This window comes from Haemaphysalis longicornis, unplaced genomic scaffold (genome assembly GCF_048455015.1).
Source record: "Haemaphysalis longicornis isolate Haplotype H1 unplaced genomic scaffold, Haemaphysalis longicornis Haplotype H1 scaffold_1, whole genome shotgun sequence".
NCBI classification, from domain to species: Eukaryota; Metazoa; Arthropoda; class Arachnida; order Ixodida; family Ixodidae; genus Haemaphysalis; species Haemaphysalis longicornis.
The window spans coordinates 412,325,208-412,348,610 of NW_027526203.1; the positions used below are offsets into that span (position 1 = coordinate 412,325,208).

The 23,403-nt window shown below is 43.6% G+C and overlaps 1 long non-coding RNA gene across 2 annotated transcripts; it reads left to right on the forward strand.

Annotated features, from left to right (window-relative positions):
• Positions 1-1,047: 1,047 nt before the first annotated feature.
• Positions 1,048-13,435, forward strand: LOC144155511 (uncharacterized). Of its 2 annotated transcripts, none has more exons than XR_013319584.1 (5): positions 1,048-1,266; positions 2,946-3,325; positions 3,826-3,893; positions 7,209-7,287; positions 13,009-13,435. It is a non-coding gene; the product is annotated as an uncharacterized LOC144155511 (long non-coding RNA). The 2 variants fall into 2 exon arrangements; XR_013319585.1 differs by having other exon boundaries at positions 2,982-3,325.
• The last annotated feature ends 9,968 nt before the right edge of the window (positions 13,436-23,403 follow it).

The following is a 23,403-nucleotide window of genomic DNA, read 5'->3' on the forward strand; positions in this document are numbered from 1 at the left end:
GTTACTATGGGCGAATGAAAATAATAAAGGGCGCAAAGACTAGCAAATATTTTAACATTGCATAGAAACCACATGTAACAATAACACAATATACTTAATATATACGAATTAAAGTCTTTACTGCAATGCTGTTCAATGTTGATGAAATAAGCAGAAAGTATGATTGACATTGCTTCTCTGTGTGATTTAAATGGGTTGTCTATTTTTTACGTTAAAAACATTGCCAACTGTGCACCGGATAACGCTCTGCGAATAAGAACACGAATAAAACTATGCTTCGTAATATATATTGCTACGCAACTAAATGGCCTTCTTAGGAACCCTACAAAATAGGCGGGAGAATATCAGGACGTGTGGCGTGTTCGTAACTAGCTTTTGCGCCACAATTCTGCCGCTCTACAATTCAGCCTCTTTATGCACGATGTTGCGTGCCTGCTTTCTTGCAAAGCTTCGTTGTCGTGCAACAAAGCCTACTTTACTGCAGATGTTATTCTCATTCGCGTTTTACCAATTAAGCAGTATGTTCAATGCTTCATGTGCCACTAGTAATTTTGTACATTAAGTACATATCGATGTAAGGCATCGCACTTGCGCGCGTACAGAGCTCTGTGTTCAGATGTCGCGTAAACTTACACCAAGCTGACCGACCAAAAAGCAGAATTCAAGTGTTAGTCATTCAAATCCTTACTTGTAGTTGCTTTTATTCAATAAAAACTACTTCATATTGCGACAATCTTTTTATTTAAATGATTAATGCATGTTTCCCACAATTATTATATATTTGAACCTGTGTGCGAGCGTCGCCTGCCTCTTTCAGTGCGTTTAAAAAAGCCGCCAAGTAGTCACGTGACTGATTTGCGTTCGTTTTATAAAAAACTTGTGTACATTACGTAAAACGTACATATATAAAAAGTTCCTGCCAGAACCACATTTTTTTTGTCTAGCGTTTGCTCTAAAACTCAATAACAAGAATACAAATGGAAATATTTTAGACAACGCGAATCAATAGAATCCACTGCGAGCCAAGTAGAGTAAGCCAGTGAGTGGCGCGAAGGCAGCGGGGCGAGTTGACGCATTTTTGTCGAATTCGCGTATCAAAACCGCTGCGGGTTGGAAACGGCGTGACTCCGGTATGAAATTTGCTGTGCGGAATTCATTGCGCACCGCCTGAAATCGTCTACTAGAGTTCTTCAGTTCGGCAAGTCGACGGCGTGCTACGGTTGAATGCGAAGCCGGAACAAAGGCTGTGTCATCGTGTTTTTTCACGTGAGTACTGCCCCTGCTAATAATACCAAGTGAAATAGTTGTCTCGGTTAGCTTTCCGGACACATGCCGAAAAAGTTGCATATGCTGTGCTTGTTTGCTTGCTGCCTGGCGCCTCGTAAGCATTGTGAAATCTCTCCTTCGTCCCCTCCTCCCTATTTGAGACTGTTCTAAGCTATCGCGCTCGCGAGACCGGCTGCCGCCGCCGCGACCGCCCTTCCTCGCGGCTGCTCGCGGTCTGCGGGCCGCGATATGCGTCGTGAAACTGCCGTACTCCCTGTTCTGTGGCCGTACTCGCTCGCCAACGCGCCCCTACAGCGTACGCGTTGACCGTGTGCTGGCGGCGTTGTCGGGAAAAAAAAGTTGGCAAGAGGTGAGGACGCAGGAAATGTAGTTAAACAGATGAGAATTTGCAATGTGCAAGGGGGAGAAAGTAGTATGCAAATGCAGGACACGGAGAGAGAGTTCGGGCCGCGCGCCAGCGAGCGAGTACGGCAGTTCCACAACGCCTGACGTTGCCAAGCTTCACGAGCTAATGACGAAGCCCGTCTTTGAGTTCACGTAGAGTTCACAGGGGCACAGAATTCATATACGTGGAAATTGGAGGTGAAAGGCGGACATGTGGCCTCGCAGGGAATTAAGTCTCGGGGTGTGTGTGTGGGGAGGAGGGGTATTTTACAGCGCCTACGAGGCGCCTGTTCTAACTTGTTCATGCCGTCCGTATTCTTCAGCACACCCTCCTTTTGCCCTCGTCCATTAGCCCACGTCAAGCTTGTCTCTAGCTCTACTGTTGTGTTCGCTGTCTAACGGCTGCTTTTTGCACCGTCGGTCGCAGAAAACCATTTGACTGTTGGGCGGAACGGTACAATTCTGTAATACACGGCGCTAGTTTGCAATGGCAGGCTATTCAAAAGTGTGTCAAGTGTTCCCTTTTTATTCTGTAGTTTTCTTCTTTGACGTTTCGTGAAATAACAAACCGAACTACAAAAAAAAAACAGTACATGGGGGGTGTAAATCGTTTTGAACCCTTTGGTGCAGCGTCATTTTTAACACTGGTCTGCCCGTATAGGCAAACTTGTTGGGACCGTTTAGTGTCCTTTTTATGGGGAAAAGCCATTATGAATGGCATATTGGCATGTATTGTCACGTTCGCGCGATATTTGCAGGTAAAGAAAATAGGCCCCAATGCAAAATGAATCCTTTAATATAGGCATCAAAAGAAGCCTGGAGCATGCTAAATATTCTTTTGAAGGTAGGTTGTGCTTTTTATGATCACATAGACGGACACAAGAAAACTACGTACAATTTCACGAGTAGACGGCGCCATCTTCTCGTGAAAGCGGACGTTTTTCTTGTGCCCGTCTCTGTGATCGTAACAAGAGCAATTTTCCTTCAAAAGCTTACACCAATTAGCCCGACATAAAGCTGTGCAAAATATTACATGTCCTGATCACACACTCAGAGTGTACTTTCTGTATTTAGTGAGTCGCCTGTTTGCATCATTATTGTCTGCCAGACATGTTGTCACTTGGGCATTACTCCAGCGTGCAGACCAGCGTTGCACAAGTAGACATGCTTCAGCGCTCTTCCTGTCACCCTCATCTTTTGCGCAGTCTTTCAACTAGCCAGCAACCAAGTCTTCATCTTCCCTCTCGTTATATTTTGTATGTACTGTATTTCAGAGCCATAAACACATCAGCTTGTCTACATTAATTAAGGAGGAGGTGCTCAAGCAAGGAACAAGGTTCGGGTGGAGGCCGATCGCGGAACCAGATGACTCTGAAGCTGATGAGCTAACCAGGACTGGAGATGGGCCTGCGGATTCTGTGTACCAGAGGTTCCAGACGAGCGAGTTGGCTTGCAGACAACCGGGCTCGGTTCTACACCTGGCCGCGGTTGGTGGCCACGGCCCAGGATGGATCACCACACCTGCCACGCAGGGTGTGGTGCTGCCTGTGCTGCTTTGTCCGAGCAGTACATGCATTCGGGGGCCAATGCTCTGCTGCAACCTGGACCAACGATGACCCGCAGCACACATCGCTGAATGGGGCTTCTCGTGTTGGTGAGAGCATTTCCGTTTTTCTCTTCGCTTGAACTGGATTTCGGGGGCTGCACGTTGACCCTTGTGTCCTTGTTTGGTGCTAAGTTTCCCTTTCACCGTTCGCCATTGTAACTCATTCTGTTCCCTTTCTCCCGAGTTCCGTGTGAACGTGTCACACTCCTGCAAGGCCAAGAGAATCTTCGCATCAACAATTAATTTTTCCCGAAAGGTTAGAGTGTCAAGCACCATACACTTGGCTGTTTGGCATGGAAAGACCTAGCATTTGAAACATGTCATAACAGCAGGTAAAATCTTGCAGGGCTGCAGATTTTCATCGACATGGCTGTGTGAGGTTATGCGGGTTTGTAGTAGGTTTCAGGGGATATAAAATTTGCTTGTGCCTGCTTTGGACTGGCCCTTGAGACTTCGAATTGCTTGTGCGGTTGACGTCTGTGTAAAATTGTCATTTGTTGCAACTGCTCCTGCCCCTTACTTTTTGCCTTCACCTTTGGCTCTATCAGGAATGGCTGCTCTTAATCCTCAAGTCCTGTGGATGTCCATGCTCACGGGGTACTTTGCCTTTTTGGAGGTTTGTATTACACTTGTCTCTATCTTAGTTCTTTCAGTTCAGCTCGTAACCACCATTTGCTCTCCTAGAGATCGCATAAATATTGTTGATTTCAAATTAATTCCAAATAACGGTTAGCTACTGTTATTGCACGAAGGCATCTTTGGATGTTAAAATGCTGTGAAAATTGTTAAAAATTCAACCTTGGTGTCACTTCTTTTTTATTCCCAGAGAGGTTGTGTCAGTTTTGTGCTTTTTGTTTACGCACCAAAGGCTTCACATAAAAAAAACCAAAGCTTCATAATACTAATGGGTCATTCCACGCGAAACGTTCTGGCCCAAAAATTGGCCACTGCCAATTCCGTTGAGAAAAGCAGGTGAAGGAATCCTGAAATACTATGAATACGTCGAAACCTTCATACAACAGCTGTAGAAACCCTAACCAGGATTTGAATATTCAGACAGATTTGATCAGTGGACAAAGCTTCCTCAAGGCAATATTACACTAAAATAATGCCGAGCACGGCAAACACTAGTTCGGAAAAGTTTTTTTTCCACCCTCCGGTTTTGTGAGCAATGTAACCAACATAAATGAAAACATGCAAACCAGTTATTCTCGATAGCACAAAGGCAAAGGAGACTGGGAGAGGGTAAAATAGGGGACAGAAGAAAAGGAGGGCTGGTCAGCCTTAAGAGCAGAAATTGACAAAGGGAGCAATAAAAGAATGGAAACTTGAAGGGAACAGTGCAACAACGCCTTCCCGGAGGGCTCAAATTGGTGCGAGGGGCCAAATATGGCCTACCGTCGAAACAAAATCTAAGTAAAATTATCAGGCTAGATAGAAGTTGTTCCAGACGGAGTTCACTATGTGCGGTGCGGCTTCTGTCTTCACTTGCGGCAACTTTTGCTATGTATATTGCACATCTGATATGTTTAATCATTTTTGTGGGCCACAACACAGGAAGAAGCAGTTTTCCTCCCTTCATTGACCAGGGCAGTAGTCTGATGTGAAGTGAAGTTTAGAAGCGAACACATGCCCAGAAAATGCTAGGAAAACACCTAAGAGGACGTGGTGGAGAAGCGCCACTCTAATGTAGCAGGGCCGGCAGAAGACTCTTGTCTGTCGACATTTTTTAGTGCTAGCCCATATTGCGTCTCTCATGCCAAAGCCTCAGTGAGAAATTTGAAAATATTCTGTGTTGCTTGCGTATTTCTGACTAATGTATTTCCGGCTTGAAAGGGAGCCGAGTGAGTACTGAAAAGCTAGTTCTTTCAAACTAAACAAAGCTGCATTCAGTCTTTATGGACCCTTTACTGCATGTGTTATTGCTTGCTTGCTGCAGAAACAGTGCTGACGTTGTCATCTGTGTGTTTACAGCAATTCCGCATTTTTCACAAACTTGTAATCCAGTTCCACTTCTAATACTGCTAAATGAAAGTAGTGCGGAAGTAGAGACCCTGATAATAAAGCAATTGTTAATACACCGTGAAAATATGAGGAACGTAGCAATTACCACATTGCATTGTTAAAGGGACACTGAAGTGAATTTGTCAAGCTCCCGTTTTTGCTTGCACTGTGTAGACTGGCTCAAATTAGCACACTTTTCATCGTTTTTACGATTGACAAATCGGTAATTATTTTACAAAGCGCGAAAGAAGAAAAACTACCATGCGCGGTTTGCGGCGGCCGCACCAACTAAAGCTGTGACGTCAGGAGGAGCGGGCACCGTGATTGGACGATGCCCAAGGTGAGCAACCAAACAAGTTTCGGTTTCGGTTCTGTAAAACACAACCGGTGGCGTTGTTGGATGGGCATTCTCAATGACTCAGTAATCATCGTACCGCGCTTCTGCCATGTTGTCAGCTGTAAAACTGCATAAAGATAAGCCTCCTAGGACGGCTTGGAATCGTAGCATTCACTAGCCGAAACCTACGCAGTGCATGAACGCCCTCCGCGTACCCGTAGACGCCCAAATGTCATGCGCTTTCCCCCCATAATTGGAGCTTGCCTCCCTCATTCCTGTATCGTAAAAAGCGTGTTCGCACCAGGCCAAGGGTCTGTTCATTCTGGCCTGTGCCCACTGCCTGCAAGCAGTCGGTGCTTATGGCAACAGCACGCCAACGAGAACTCGCTAGCGCGCCATGCATGTGCCAGCCTGCGCACGTTTTGTGAACTAGTTCGTGTAGCCATGAACGTTGCGGCCAAAAAAAAGGTGAACTCAATATAGAAAACATCGGCGGAAAACAAAAAAGTTAACTTACAAAAAAAAAAAAAGCACGTACCCGCGGGGATTCGAACTCGTGACTTGCAAAACATTTGCGGTGACATACCCAGCGCCCCAGACTACTGAGCCACGGAGCGGGACGGGAAAGTCTTGCTAATATAGGGTATATATTGTACAACCGGTTTACACTTTTATTTAGTTTTGGCATTTCAAGCAGCTTAGGTGACTATTTGTTGTACTGCGATCGTGCAGTAAGCGTCGCCCGAGTTTCCACAGTAGCTCACGTCTAGCAATTGCATTTCGTAGACGGAAAAGCGTTCGCAGATGCGTAGTCGTGCTGCTGACCGCTGTGCTTGTTCGCCCAGCGCAAAAAAGTGCTTCCCGCGCCCTAGTTTTACGCTGTACGGTAAAAATATCAGTTGATTTTATTTCCTTAGTACCTATATTGACTTCGCTGACTCTTCTCCCGCCTTCAAGAGGCCTTATATTTTCCTACTGGCGTACCAGTCAGCGAAGCGTCGCATGTGCGCTTGTGCAGCACTTGTGTGAAGCGAACTTGACTTGGAGCTAGATACAGTGTACAAACAAACCAAGTAAAGAAAGGCACATTCTTCCATTCACAAACGTGTGCTGGCTTCGTTTCAACTAAGCGAACGAATTGCGACCAAGAAATTTTTTTTTAACCTCCTTGATTGCGACGACCTGCCGGCGGCCGGCGGACGAAACGCTGGGCCGACTGACTCTGTCGGCCGGGGAGCCGTGCAGTAGCGCAGCCGTGGCGCAGCCAATTGCCAGCTCATCCCCTCCTGACGTCACACGAAAATGCCACAGAAAATGGGCGAGCGTAAAGAGAGGAGGACAGCATTTTCGAATTAGTTTTTCTACTAAATAAAATCGCGTAAACGCGCCTAGAGTGGTCGAAACATGGCCTGGGGACTCCGGACTACAATTTGCGCTAGTAATCCCACAATGTTTACATATCACTTCAGTGTCCCTTTAAGCTGGAGCACTGTGGATATTTTTCTTTATGGCCTCCTCTATACTCTTTTGTTGGTCCCCCACATCTTATTAATTTCCATGTCAGTGATATGTATTTTTTTTTATCATTAGATGCAAGAGGGGTGGATACACTGTCCTGCGGCCTGTTTTGCTGAATGAAAGTGGTGTCGAAGCCTTCAGAGAAGCACTGGTAAGTGCAGCAGTAATTACTTTTAATGAAATCACTTCGCAGGAGCTTTGGAAAAACTGAGTGTTGCTTCTTTGTGTGGTTTTAGAATTTTTAGAAAAACGGTTGTGTCAGCGAAATTGCTTAAATTTCTTGGAATCGTTCCCAGTCTTCAAAAATCATCTATCGATTTCTCTATAATCTTGCTCCGAATAATCTTCCAAAAAAAAAACCTGAAGAAGCAGACAAAAAAGGCATATTGTGAGCTACTAGCTACCAACCTTCAAAACAACTACCTGGTCTGATAACCACGCCACCACTGTGACACCATGACACACCTCCTAAATTTCCCATACGGACCCTGGCATCAATGAATATCTTGATGTGTGGGTGGGTTTTGTATTTTTAAGCTATTTTGGCAGTGATAACGCTCGTTTCTCACGAAATGGTCTTCCAGATCGGCCTAGTCATGCTAATACTACAAGCAATTAGGTTAAAGCTCCCATATTCAACTCATAAAAAGCTCTCACACAGTTGCAATTTCAACAACTTCAGCCAACGTAGTCATGAATAAAATGAGCCACTAGAAAAACAGTTGTCTTTAGTAACAGTTTTCTAAGAAAAATAGCTTGGTTGAATTTGTCTCATGACAGCTGATTAAAGCTAGAGTTTAAAGGTAATTCTTTTTCTGTGAACGAAGCGATGCTTCCTACTACTAAAACCTGTCCCGAACATCAAAACGCTCGAGACGGCCCGAAAATCCAGAAGCTGCCATATGCATTGCGATGCTCGCTAAGTACACTACTTCTGACGTTGACGCTGATATCTGCTAAGAATAGACTTCGGAATATGGCACGCAGACAGGGCGGTAACTTTCTTTTTATCACAGAAAGCCTACCAATTTTTGGGGTCTAACAAAACATTTTTGTGTAAACATATTGATTAGGCACATTCTGCATCAGCTCATAATGCAGATTATTCGATGCCCTTTCCAACAAGAGCAGATTCGCAAATTAACAAAATCAGTTTTTGGCCAAACGTTGCAAATATGGATAAGTTGTGTATATCAGTTCGCAAATAGTTTAAAAAGTTTGGAGTATAATTTTTGCCAAACATAAAAAACACATCTTGGAAAAAAGTTTAGTTGCCCAGTACAATTTGTCAGATATGAAAAACATGTTACCATGTGTGGTGCCCTCGTTCTGCAGTGAAGCCCTACCTCTGTTTCAGAATATGCAATTTCGGATAGTTTACTGAAAAAAATCGGGTGGTTTGGCATTATTAGAGGCACTATTTGTCCCCACATGATGTAGAAACATCTTGTCAATGGTTGACATCGCATTAATGGTAAGGTAAAAATTCGGGATAGGACAAAAACTGCTTGGGGCTGAAAACAAAACTCGTTCACTGTCAGTTTACTATCATGCACCTGTTGAAGCTTTCACTTGCTGGTTGTTATAATCTTCTGGCTCACTTTTCTAACCCTGCTTTCAGGAATGAGGTGCGATGCACTGGAGCAGTGCCCAGCTAGCTATCCCCAAGTAACTGTTGCGTGACAAATGAAAAAGGCGTTCAGCTCTATGAGCCTCCTGCATTGCACCTCCACCTAACATTTTAGAAAACAAACAATACCAAACTTGTGGCAGACTGTCAGAATATGTAGTTCTACTGAGGAGCAACTCTAGACCTCCGAAAATATCCTCGTACAGAATCAAAACTGAAGCCAATTTTAAGCTCTCTCCTTGCCTTAACTGATGTCCGATGACTTGAGGTTATCAATTGAGTTTCAACTGGAACTCTTATTGCACAAGTAAGGCATGGGTGAAGTGAAATCACAAACGGCATGCTTTTTTTGAGGAAAAGTAGTGGGCAACGAAGGCGTTAAGGCAAATCAGGTTGAAGTTCTCTGTCTAGTAGTGCCAAATATAAATTGCGCAATGCAGAAATGAAACAAATGACAGGAAAAGGGCTGAAAATGCTAAGTGCACTTGTCAGACATGCGGAGACATCCACGAATACTTTGACTGAAAAAAAGCTACCCGTCCTCTAAACCAAAGCTCACTAGTGCATATCTGGTGTCATTTTCTGGTAGTTCTCACCTTTAAACGCAGTCGGATTGCAAAGCTGACGACATCATTTGATACTTGACTTCTGTGAGCCATTTGATCAAAAAATCTAATGGTAATGCAGCGTAACCACAAGTGACATCCTTTTTGGTATAGCGCAGCAGCCATGGCACCTATCGAAACAACACATGCTGCTCAACCCTCAAAAACACCGTCAGAAATTTCAGTGTAGCCAGAGCAGGAAAATTAGAACTGATTCTAAAACTGCAGTGCCTAGACTAACAAGTGGGACGCGTTAGTTGCAAGAGAAATGACAACATGAATATCAGGAATATACAGCATTGATGATCGGTGATCGGTGCTTTATATTGCCGATTTTGTGATGTTGTAGTTGTTTCTCATGTACCACGGTGTTTAGTCTAGACACTACACGTTTAGGCAACCTTGAGATTTTCGGCAGTTTTTTGCAAGGTGAGGTGTGTATGTTTTCTCAGAAGGGAGCGTTGCTGCTGCGCTTGATAAAAAAGCATGCGACTCGTGGTCATGCTGCATTACCATGGAATTTTCTTGACCAAAAGTCTTCCAGCAAGCCAAATACCAAATCATTTTGCCAGTTTTGCAATCCGATGGCAGTTACAGATGATAATTACCTGGAAATGACACCAGCTTTCCACTACTGAGCTTTGGTTCAAAGAAAGGGTCGTTTTATTTTGTGAAAGCTTATTTCTGAAGGTTCCCCGCATGTGTATCAAGTGAACCTGGCATTTTGAGCCACTTTCCAGCAGTTTTCATTCTGATTGATTGATTGTAGGGTTTAACGCGCCGACGCAACGCAGGCGATGAGGCGCGCCGTAGTGTAGGGCTCCGGATTAATTTTGACAACCTTGGGGATCTTTAACGTGCGCCGAAATCTCGTACACACGGGCGTTTTTGCTTTTCGCCTCCATCAGAAAAGCGGCCGCCGCAGCCGCGAATCCAGCAGTTTTCATTCTGTTTGTGTGTTGCAAACCTAATATTTCGTGCTACTACGCAGTTACCCAACTTCAAGCCGATTTGCCATAGCACCCCCGTCGCCCTCTACTATTCCTCGAAAAAAGAACACCTTTTGTGATATCGCTTCACTCATGCCCTACTTTTGCGATAACAGCTCCAGCTGAAACTCAAAAAATAACACCAAGTCATCGGATATCAGCTCAGACAAGTAGAGATTTCCAATCAGCCTTGAACACTGCCAGCTGTTCACTGGCCAGTTTTGTTAGTACGAGGCTATTTTTGGAGGTCTAGTGTTGCTTCTTACTGCGACTGTCTATTCTGGCAGTCTCCAAAAGGTTTGATATGGTGCCTTTTTGAAAATGTTAAGCAGCACTCTTTTCGCCGTGCGAAAGCTTGCTGGGCACAATTCTAGTGCATCGCAAGTTATTCCTGCAAGCAGGGCTACCATAGCGAGTCAGAAGATGACAATAAACCGCAAGTGGAAGTTCTGGTAGATAAGTGATGATCAGAATGTCAACAAAAATGCACCACTGAGATTGCTTTTAAATTCCAAGTGGATTTTTTGGCATCTCTTGCTTGCCGTGAATCTGGTGCTTGCTGTAGTCCTTAATAAGATGTTTTTACATCACGTGGGGACTAAGTTGGGCCCCTAATAATATCAAACCATTTCAGAGAACCATCCAAAATTGTGTATTTTGGAATGAATGTTCGGCTTCACCACGAGACGCGGGCGCCATGCGTGCAAGCACCACGTGGGCACCACGGGGACAAATTAATTTTCACTAGTGAATTTTTTCTTGGACAGGATTTTTTAATGTAAACCTTCAAAATGCGTATTCTAAATTTTTTCCACTATTGGTGGTTTGTTATACACAACTTCTTTTTTTTTCATTTTTCTTTACGGTGACAAAATTTTGATTTGTTTTTTTTTTTTTTTTTGCGATCATTATTTATGCAAACGTTACACAACTGGTGCTAGCAAGGGCGTTGAATCATCCGCATTTTTGCCACTGCACTATGTGCCTAACCAACACATTTAGCAAAAAGAAATGTTTTCTTAGAGCCCTAAAAACTGGTCAATTTTCTGCGGTAACAAAAGAGTTGAAATCAACGCTGGTGTCAGCTTTACTGCATGACTCTGAATTTGTGCAGAGAAGCCCCTTTAGTGCATGAGAAGTTCGAGAACAAAAAATTGGACATCCAAAGTCAATAAATTGGGATAGGGAAACTAATTATTGTGGCATGTCCCATCAAGGCTGTAGTGTCAGCTTTACTGCATCGCTCACAACTCGTGCAGAAAAGCCCATCCAGGGAATTAGAAACTTTGGAACAAGTTTTGTGCCAAATTTAATTATATGAGAAGTTAAAAAATCAGGGTTCAGAAACTAAACGCGTTGACAATAATTCAAATAGACAAGTGGTTTAAAATTTTTTCTTGTGGCCACTAAAAACATGAAGAAACCGAGGCACGTAACAAGGCAGTGGTTCCCTTTGTACTGACAACTTAGGTTTCTTTTCCATCAGTAATAAGTGTGATCTAGATAACTACAACTGTAAGCATTATTTAGTGCTTCATGCTTTCACTTAAGCTAAAAACTGTTGAAGGAAAAAACGAAACGGGGTGCAGACATTGCATGCAGAGTAGAAAATATAGTCAGCGTATTGAATAATTTTAAAAAAGCGTCAAAGTTAATCAGTGAAGCGTGGATAGAAGGTTCAGGCAAATTGCTATCAAGCCTAAAAGCAAAATTAAAGCGCAACAAGCAGCACACCCAGCGGTTTTTGCCCAGGGAATGGGGGGAATCTATGATGTGTCGTTCCCATCTGGAAAGTCGATGTATCCAATTTGTCCCTTGGCGTTTTGCATGTACCCACTCATTGCGAATCATGCAAGTACAAGCCTTTCTTGGGCCAAGTTTGACTTCTGCAAAGAAGCTAAAGCACTGATTTGGGAGCTTTTAGATGTTTATTACATAAAAAACAGGAGCACAGTGAACCTGTATTGCAATGAGCTTGAATATTTAGAAACTTCACTATGACTCCTTTGTTACCATTGTGCGGCCCACTATTAAAGGGTGTCATTTTAGACGATGCACTCAATAAACTTAGTTGCAAGCAAGTGCTTGTCCTATCATCTTCTTTGTCATGTGCTATGGACTCGACTTTTTAAGAACTATGTACCAACTTGCCTCATGCTTTTTACTGAACAGTTTGAGTTAGACTTTGTACCCCTCCAGTGTTTTGCAGTGTGGAGCATGCCCTTTGTGCAGCAGGTGTCTCAGTTCACTTACTGCTTTGTTACTCGTGCTGCCTTTAAGCTTTACATAGATATTTTCATACCATCAAATGGGGGAGTAGCAGCCTTTTGCACTCATAAATTCTTAGTCTCCCTCCCTGGAGCTTTCAGATCCTCTTTATGGATGCAATAATTTTTGAAGCTTTTGCATTTCTGGGGTGTCCATATGTGACTTCATACATTATACATATGTTCCCTCATACAAAACATTTCATAACAAAAGCCAAATGGTGAAGCAAGGAAATGTAATGGCAAGAGGTGTGCTCCTCGCCCTCTCTTTTGTCAGGCACTGGGCAGTTAGCCTGTTGTTGATGATTTTACTGTGCTGGCTACAATTTCATTTTGCTTTTGTCTTATCGTTCAATTTCTTTTCATTGATATTTCTGGCAGGTCCGAGACAAGGCCTGGTCCGAGACGCCAGGACCCGAGGACACCTTGCAACGCTTGTGCACGGCTTGTGAAGATTTCTGGATTGACTTCATGGACTTGTGTAAGAAGTCTGCCTTAGAAAAACAGCAACAAGGAAAGAAGCCTTTAAAAATTATTGCAATTTATTTCCACACCAGTTTAACCTTGCACCAGCAGGTATGCAAAGCTGGTTAACACAAAACTTGTTTTTGTGATTTAATATCATGCCTGTTAGTCTAGCAAACCTGCCTTGTGACAAGCCATAGCAAGCAGTAAAACATGCTTAGTGTATCTGTATTTTTAGGCTATTTGCTGGTTATTTTGTGGTTTAAAACAGCTGTGATACCCTAAGCTGGCTTTTCATTCAAATGTGTATCACTTTCGTCTTTAATAAAATAATTTTCAAATACTTTTGGTTTGCTTTGCTATACTTGTATGAAACTGCTCATGAAGCTGCATGCATGTGGGCTAAAATTGCACTTGCACGTATACTGCAATGATTCCACCAGCAGTATTACTGACCATCTCTGGGAAGGCCACCCATACACTTCCACGACTCTGTCGCCATAAGCATCACGGGACTCTTTAAAAGGGGGCGTCCTCACAACTCTTGTTACAGGGTCGCGATGATCATCAGGCAGGGGTCCCGTGACTCTCTTTTTTCTTTCGTGGCAGTCAGTGCTGACTCTAAGGAGGTAGTCACCCATATTCTACTGTGACTACTGCGACGGGGTCCGTGTGACCCCCTTTCAATAAGAGTAGCGTGACTCTGCGAAAGGGGTCGATGAAGAGTCAAATCTGTGGCAAGTAAATACCCCCCAAAGAGGGTCACAGGGACTCCTTTTTTTCTTAGTGTGCAGAGCTAGGAAGACGCATAGCCGTCACTCCATGTTTTGTTTTCTATGATCAGCCATTACTCCTACATTCTACAATATTTTGAAGTGTGATCCGTGTGCCCTTAAATCATCTTGCCAGCGTAGGTTTAATCAAGAGAAAGAAAGGCGGAGGGAGGGTGTAGCCGGAAACAGCCGTTTCATTGTGCGTTTTCAGTGTTCCGCGGATATGATACAAAAGATAAATGCCAAAAATATTTCACTAGCCGAAATGTATGAGCTATTGATTAGGAATATCGGCTCGTACTAAAGGGAGAACATAGCCTGTTTACGACGTGGAAGAGTCTGGTTTTCGGGCTTTAGCATTTCTCCTGCAGGGGGTTGACGTCACGCACAAGTGCTGCTAATAGCTCGAGTGCCCGAGTGAGTATCTCTGAGAGAGAGAGTAAACTTTATTAATCGTTAAGCAGCGCTCGACGATACGGACGATAGAAGAAGAGACGTGCTACGGCGCTCATTCACAACCGCTGCACCCACTTCGTGTGTCCCCTCTTCTGTCGTCCGTGTCCTCGAGCGCTGTCTAACGATGAGCCAGAACCAACTAGCGGGAATGTTCCTTCTGCTGAACTTTATTGGGCAAAAAAGAGCTGTGCGTGGTTGACTTCGTTGCTTCCGGATCCCGTTCGAGCTTATTGCCTTCTATCGCCGCTTTCTACGAGCCGGGGCTAAGTGTGGCGGGTGTAGCTGGCTAGTCCTCCCTCCCTTCATAATGGTCAGCGCAGACGAAAACCGGACACGAAGAGTAAGGACGACACAAGCGCTTCTTGGTTTTCGTCTGCGGTGACCATTATGAACGCACTCCAACTCGCCCAATTCGCTACCTTATTGCAGTCCTCTCTCCCGTTGACCATGAGGAGGGTTGAAGGTCCGATAAAGTTCTGGGTTTCCTAGGCAGGCACATACCATGTGGTAGAGGGTACGAACCTTATTTCAGTGTGGGTAGGAGGGGCAATACAGGGTTGCAGTGATGGCGTGAAGTTTAGATCGGTGGGAGATGGGAGAACCTGTTATTTTGCACGAGCCTCAGTTTGTGCTTCTGGTTCTTTGTGAGTGACGAGTAGGCAGAGGGATAGTTTATGCTTCTGGTTCTTGGTGAGTGACGGGTAGGCAGGGGGATAGTGTTACCTACCGAAATTGCATTGTTCTGTGGGGCTCTGGTAGGTAACTAAAAAGAATGCACTATCCGCAGCCGGTCGTCCTACAGTGCCCGATCGGCTAATTCTAGGGCTGTCGGATGCATCCGAATGCTCCGTAATGGCTGTGTTGTTAAACTATAACAACTGCACTAAAATGTTAAGCCAACGAATGACCTTACCACTTTGGTATTCCTTGTGAGGCAATCAATAGCCTAAAAGCGAGCAATACTTTGTTCGGAGAGTCGGAACCAGTTATATTATTGCGATGGAATGATTACAAAAATTTTCTGTACAGAAGTAGGTCACATCGGTACCTCGTGTAGTAGTACACGTAGATTGATTATTTATTGCAGCAAACAACAGTAGCCAATTGAATTAAATCGAAGGTATCGCATAAAGTAAGCAAATTTTATAGAAAATAACAAAAACAAATAGGGAAGCAAAAGTAAGAAAATTAAAAAGAAACGAAAAGTTAACTAAATGTTTATAACATCGACTATGGGATGGTTACAAGTTAGAATAAAAAAGACAGAGAAAAACCCTCGATAAGAAGTCGCATCTATTTTTATTAATGTGCGTACTACAACAAAATACAGGGAGGAAGTACTTCATTGACAAACAATTTTAAACAGGCATGAATGGTAAATCAGCGGAAGAAAATATAAGACAAAACAAAAAAGGAACAGAGGTAGCGAATGAGGAATTAACTATTATTGTTCCAGAAAATGGGAAAGAGGGGGGGGGGGGGGGTATGGTTGTCCATCATCCGTGTAGGGGTGGCGTCGTAGTATTGAATGCCATAGCCAGCTGCAGGTCGAACAGCCCGGGTCATCAGATCACGCTGGTTCTTCAGGGCTTCATTGGTCAAGAGTACGGACTGCTCCGACGCCGGCGCCAGGACCTCTTGTAGTTCCCTAAAGCCCTTGAACTCCTACACCATGTGGTAGAGGTTGCCGGGTGTTTAACAGCGAACCTTGAAGTCGTAGCTGAGGAGTTTGGGGTGCTTTGTGGCATGTGGGAATGAGATTGGAGCCTTCTGAGCTGTATGGCTTCTTCTTTGCTTAGACTCGGTTGGGTGGCGGGTATCTTCTTCGAGTGAATTTACAATGATCTCACATGTCCCTGCTGCGTGGGGCACTACGCAGAGTGTGCAATAGTTATGATAGTATTTTTTAGTCTCCTTTTGAATTTTGATTTTTGATTGTTGGTGGTACAGTGCACGACCGGCTAAATAAAATTATAAATGGTGGAAGCTGATTGTTGACTTTTCTGAATAATAGTATGCTCAGACTGTATTTTAAAAGGTTATAGACTGTTAAGACGTTGGCTTGTAATAGTGGCTGAGGGGTTTGTGTTCGCTGTAATACGGACTGCAGGTAAATATTCTAATTGATTAGTTTAGCGTAGTTCTAAGTCAGACAAGGTTAGGGACAGTTAATATTTAAAGCTGATATTTACAATAATTAATGGGTGGATGAATAAATTCGATCGAATAAATTCAAAATTCGAAGAAAGCAATTCAGAGTTGATTTTCTTGCCCTGCTCGTAGGTAACAAATTAGCACTCGACCCTTGACTGGTTGTATCACCCTTAACAACAAGAGTTACCCGGCACCACCAACCCCACGCGCTAACTCCTCACTTTGCACAAACTAACCTTTTCAAGTCTTTTTTTCCACGCACCATCATTGAGTGGAATGACCTAGCCACCAGAAATGTGCTGTCATAAAGTGGCGTATGACTGTTGAATTGTGTGCACTTGTATCGCCCACCCTGCTTGGACCTAGTGTCCACAGTATGTCATAAATAAATAAATAAATAAATAAATAAATAAATAAATAAATAAATAAATAAATAAATAAATAAATAAATAAATAAATAAATAAATAAATAAATAAATAAATAAATAAATAAATAAATAAATAAATAAATAAATAAATAAATAAATAAATAAATAAATAAATAAATAAATAAATAAATAAATAAATAAATAAATAAATAAATAAATAAATAAATAAATAAATAAATAAATAAATAAATAAATAAATAAATAAATAAATAAATAAATAAATAAATAAATAAATAAATAAATAAATAAATAAATAAATAAATAAATAAATAAATAAATAAATAAATAAATAAATAAATAAATAAATAAATAAATAAATAAATAAATAAATAAATAAATAAATAAATAAATAAATAAATAAATAAATAAATAAATAAATAAATAAATAAATAAATAAATAAATAAATAAATAAATAAATAAATAAATAAATAAATAAATAAATAAATAAATAAATAAATAAATAAATAAATAAATAAATAAATAAATAAATAAATAAATAAATAAATAAATAAATAAATAAATAAATAAATAAATAAATAAATAAATAAATAAATAAATAAATAAATAAATAAATAAATAAATAAATAAATAAATAAATAAATAAATAAATAAATAAAAATAAATAAATAAATAAATAAATAAATAAATAAATAAATAAATAAATAAATAAATAAATAAATAAATAAATAAATAAATAAATAAATAAATAAATAAATAAATAAATAAATAAATAAATAAAATAAAAGCCTGGTAAAAAAAAATAAGGTAGGCTGAGAAAGTTTGTGGTGGGCCCTGGATAGAACACATATGCCGTAAGCAATTCTTTAGGGAAATTCGAAATGACCGCCCAGTCTAACCACCAAAATGTAGCCTCATCATGCGCTTCGATTGCAAGGTGATTCAGTCGTATAGGCATAATATAGCTTTGTACACGTTAATGGTAGTTAAAAACAACAAACTTGGTTCTACGGGGTTTCATTTGTTATCGGAAATAATTTATTATAAAGGCACCAAGCCATCACGATTGTCAGGTTGGATGGAGTTTAGTTTAAATGTCAGTGACTGGGAACTTTTATCAGCATTAACAATAGTCGTATCATCGGCCCGTTATATTCATTGTAAAGTGTAAGGGAAGTTGGCAGGTCATTTACATAAATTATGTGGGAAGTGGGTCGAGAATGTGTAACCCCGGAGAACTGATACCGCTTATCTTGGATGTCGAGTTAATATCGGACAGACTAATAACCCTAATTATATTGAGTAATTGACTTTTCTTATAAATAACAGTGCACGATACCTATTGCATCAAGTTTCATGAAAAGATCATGGTGGGTTATCGTGTCGAAGACTTTGGTAAAGTCTTCAGCAATTATTTTCTCGAGTTATTTACGTAGACATAACAAAGCGAAGCCAGTACAATATATTTTGCAAAAAAAAAAAAATATGCATGGCGATAGAATATTAACAGCGCAGCGTTCAAACTCGAGCCTTGTCGCCTGTCCGGCGGTGTCACGCATGGACAGGTTTCCTCACACACTGCCAGAGGGCGCCCAAGTCCAATCGAAGAATAGTAGTAGTAGTAGTAAACGTTTATTGGAGCAAAAGGGAAAGGGGAAAGGGTGGTGGTGAAGCGTCCCTAGTCCAGGATGCCTCTCGACCGGGCCGACTCAATGGCCCGAGAAACCACGGCCCTCTGGCGGGCCGGGTCCGGGCTGGTCAGCTCAGTCTCCCACTGCTCCGGGGTGGGGAAGGGGGGTGGGTTAGGGGAGTGGGGACAGGAGTATACGAGGTGGAATGTGGTGAGTGGGGTGTCGCAGTGTTGGCATTGACGGGGGTAGATAGTGGGTGCGATCTGGTGGAGGATGACGTGGTTGTAAAAGGTACCGGTCTGAAGGCGACGATAGATTATGGCTTGCTGGTTGGTTAGGGAGTGGTGTGGAGGGGGGTAGACTTGGCGGGTAAGGGTGTAGTGGGACAGAAGGGCATTGTACGTGTTATCAAGAGGAATTTGGAGGAGGTCGTCGTTCGTGCGGGGTGATGGGATCACTTGACCATCGGTGGAGAATGCCCGGAAGTGCAGAGCTCGGGCGGCGGCGTGGGCCGCTTCATTCCCCGGAAGGCCGGAGTGTCCGGGAGTCCAGACGATCGTAATGGTGGTCTCGTCAGGTAGACGCTGGAGGAGTGGAATGGCCTGGGGTGGGGCTAGACCTGCCTGGTAGAGGCGGCATGCCTGCTGTGAGTCGGAGACTACAGTGATGTGCGGATGCTTGGCATGGGTGGTGGCTGCGAAGACGATTGCCAGAGCTTCTGCCGTCTGTATTTTGTTGGTGTGCGTGGTGACAGCCGTGGAGATTCGGCCAGCGTGATTTAGGGTGACCAAAGTTGTGCGTCGAGCGCAGGAGTCATAGGCGACGTCAGTGTAACGGACCTGGGGGTCATCCGCTAGAAGAAAATAATTTTATTTTCGCAAGGATCCCCTAGTCCGGAGCTCCCGGGATAGCCGACAGGGCCTTCTCTGCGCGTTTAATGAGTGTCCTTTGCACTTCCGCGCTAGAGTCGGCCAGCCTCCTTTCCCATGAAGTGGGTGTAGGATTGGGTATGGGTGGAAGGTTAGGGTTCTGTGTACATGTACAAAAGTTGATAGATGCTAGGGTAGTCCCCGCAGTTCGAGAAGCGCAGATTAAAATATGTTTTGAGGGGAGGTTGAGAGCAATGGATCAACGTAAATAAGCAGCTAAAGTTTTTAGGTACCTATACATCAAAAGCGTGGACACGCCGTGGATAAGGAAGACTAGAAGACAAACGATGAAATACGGAAAGAACAGTGGAGAATCCAAGACAGCCAAGGTAACCAAAAAAGAGGCAAGGCAGACATAGAAACGAATAAATGGGGAGAAAACATGGAAACTAAAACGTCGTTAGAGATGTACAGGGCTGAGAAATTGGACAACAGAAAGGAAAATTTCTATAATAATTCCAAGGGCAGTGCTTTGGTTTTTGAGGCTAGAGCAGGTTGCCTGAGAACTAAGAGTTATGTGGGGAAGTGTAAAAAAAATCATGGGGTATATGCGTGACCTGCGGAAAAGAAATAGAAACTATGCGGCACATGGTGTTAGAACGCGAGTGTATCCATCCAAATCTACATGAGGGAAATATTCAGCTTCCAGAAACCCTGGGATTTAAGGGTAGCACAGTCTCAGTTAACTTAAAGGCTGTCGAGGCGGCGAAAAGAAGATTAGAAAGCTGGTGTCCGAAAAGCGGAGGGGGGAATATTGCGTAGGACAGCTACCACCTGTAACAAAAAAAAAAAACTACTTTGTGCCTGCCCTAAAAGCAGCGCTAGTATTAAACTAAGAGTATAAAACATAGGTACATTAGTTTTTTTTTTTTTTTTTTTTTGCGTGTGTGTGATAACACGTCATCACCCCGCTACAAAGGGGATACCACTAGCAATCATCAATCAGCACCAGCAGCAGCGTGCGCCGGGCGTGGAGGGGTATATATTTCGGCGCGTGTCTTTTTGCCCCATGCATTCCGCACGGGGCGAGCGGCAGCGGGAGCTCGCCAGAGAATGGCAACGCCGTCCACGCGCAAATCGCGAGTTTCAAGCGCGGGAAGCCGAAACCAGGCGTCACAATTGAGTCGCGTCGACAAAGTTGAATCTTGCGGAAAATGCAGCTTTCTGGTAAATGCTCTGAACATCTCAATGTAATGTAGGTATCTAAAAAAATACTGAAATTGATGATGATTGTAGGGTTTAATGCGCCGACGCAACGCAGGCGATGAGGCGCGCCTAGTGAAGAGCTCCAGATTAATTTTGACGACCTGGGGATCTTTAACGGGCGCCGAAATCTCGTACACACGTGCGTTTTTGCTTTTCGCCTCCATCAGAAAAGCGGCCGCCACGGCCGGGAATCGATTCCGTGACCTCGTGCAGAGCAGCGCAACGTCTTAGCCACTGAGCCACCGCGGCGGGTAAGAAAAATGCTGAAATTGCCCGACCCTACCATCACGCCGAGTTTTTATATACTACATGGTTATTCCGTGCAATTCTTTGTCTGCGCCCAGCTACGCTGGTCACCCTTCACAGAGTGGAAGGGCACTGAATTTCTAAGTTTAGTATACTTGACAAGCCAAATTTCAAGTAATTTTTGAAATACCTGACTACATAAGGCAGTACGCAGAATGGGCCAACAGTTAAATAAAAACGTGCAGTTACTCTATTAATTTTCACTTTTTTTAGTTTTATAGAAGTGATGTCAGTTCTAAAAGCTAGGACGGTAGCTAGAATTTCTCCTTCTGTGCACGCAATCATCTTTCCGCGGGCGGAGTGAATACTGTTAAGTCTCCGTGCGAGAAATTTGGGATACTCAGGTGATTAGACATCTCGGGTCTTTCTCCACTAGAGTTTATGCGCAAAGCAGTGTGAGAAAGTAGGTACAACGATTGAACCAGAAAAAAAAGGTACTACCGGAAGTTGTGCGTCACACCGATTGAGTGCCCAGAACCTGAAGTAGTAGTAGTAGTATGAAACTTTAATGAGCCTTATAAAGTAGGAGTGGTTCCCTAGTCCGGGAATCCAAGGGATGACCGGGCGACCGACGCCCTAGATGCCAGTAGTTGCTGGACGTCCAGGTGGTCGCTGGTAATCAGGTTCTCCCACAGCTCATGGAGGGGGAGGGGGAAGGAAAGGGTGGGAGGTCAGGGTTATGCGCACACTCTAATAAAATGTGGACAAGTGTGCCAGGCTTAGAGCAAAAAGCGCATCGGGCGGGAAATTGAGTGGGAAACATGTGGTGAAAGCGAATTGGATGGACGAAGGTGTTCGTTTGGATGCGACGAAGAGTCGTTTCTTCTGATTTGGACAGCTTGGGGTGAGGTTGAGGGAATTGTCTGTCGAGTCGATAATACTGTGTAATGTCCTGAAATGTAACCAGTGGTGTGGACTCCGCTTGTTCTTCTGGGGCGTGGGAGGAGAGTGCGCAGGCTTGATGATGGGCAAAATCATTGCCCGTCAATGTACAGTGGGCGGGTGTCCAGACGAGGGCGACGTTTCTTTGTGGCTGATGTTACGAGAGGAGGCGGAAAGTTGGTGGGGCCACCCTCCCCGCCAAGAAGCTCCGACAGGCAGCTTGGGAGTCGGTTAAAATGACCGCGCTTTTGGTGTGAATAAGTGCGAGTGCGATCACCAGTTCCTCGGCAATCTGCGTGGATGTCGTGTTAATTGAAGCACAGGTTACAAGGGCCGATTTGGTTGTGACGGTTGCAACCTTGTGCTGCCCGCCTGGATACGAGCTAGCGTCTGTATACGCTACTTCCAGACGGTTCCCATAGATGCTTTCGTAGGCTTGACTCCGTGCTTGTCGTCTGCCCGGGTGGAGATCAGGGTGCATGTTCTTCGGTATTGGGCGAACCCGTACAGCAGATCTCCAAGCCTCGGGGAGGACAAGAAGAGCAGGAGGAGATGCTGGGTGCGCGAGTCGTAGGCGTTTGAGTAAACCAAGGCCCGCAGGTGTTTGAGTGAGCCGGACACGTTGGCTGGCAAGGTGGCCTTCAATTAATTCTGAAACAGTATTACGAAGCCCCAGTTGTAGAAGCCGCTGAGTAGAGTTGTTCATAGGCAGGCCCAATGCTTGTTTGAATGCCTTGCGTATGAGCTTGTCAAGGGCGTCCACGTCTCCTTTCGTGAGGCAGAGGTATGAAGCAACGTATGTAACTCTAGAGATCAGAAGTGCTCGAATCAGTCTAATCATTCTTGTTCTTTCAGACTCCGATCGCGGTTAGAGATGCGTCGGAGCATGTGCGTAACTTGAGTGAATGTCTTGGATAACATGGATAAGGTCAGATCGTTCCGCGTATTTGCTTGTGTGGTGAGACCGAGAATTTTGATTGAAAAGCTGGGTTTGATGTCCTGGCCGTCCAAATGTAAGGAAATGGACTCAATAGTTTGAGCAGGTGGGTGATTGCGCACAATTATTAATTCTGACTTATAAGGTGTGCATTGACGACCCACTGACAATGCGTAAGACTGCACAATGTCCGTGGCTTCTAGGAGCGCATCTTGTATGTTTCCTATATGTTCATATTGCCGCGAACCATACATTGGGTTTGTTTATTTGTGTTTTGCTTTTACCGCCCGGCTGCGCCGGTCTGTGTTATCTCTGCGCCAAGGGAAGCGCGTGTTCCATTCTTTCTTTCTGTGCCGCATGTGTTATCTGTTGTGATAGGGAGAGCATTCCGATCTAACGTGAACAGCCCAGAATAATCTTCTTGGATCTACTATGTTCTCGATGCGAATCGACGATTCGAGAACCACGCGCGCCAAAAGATAAAAAGCCTGCAGTGCGGACGCCGGGGCATTCGTTTCGACGACACTCGCCTGTGCAAGTCACTTTGTTGACCGCTGCTTCGCCGCCTCTGTATTCTTTTGAGTTGTTATGGGAGCACAAGTTCGCTCCAATAAACGTGTTTCTCATTCAACACAACTGCATCGTCCTTG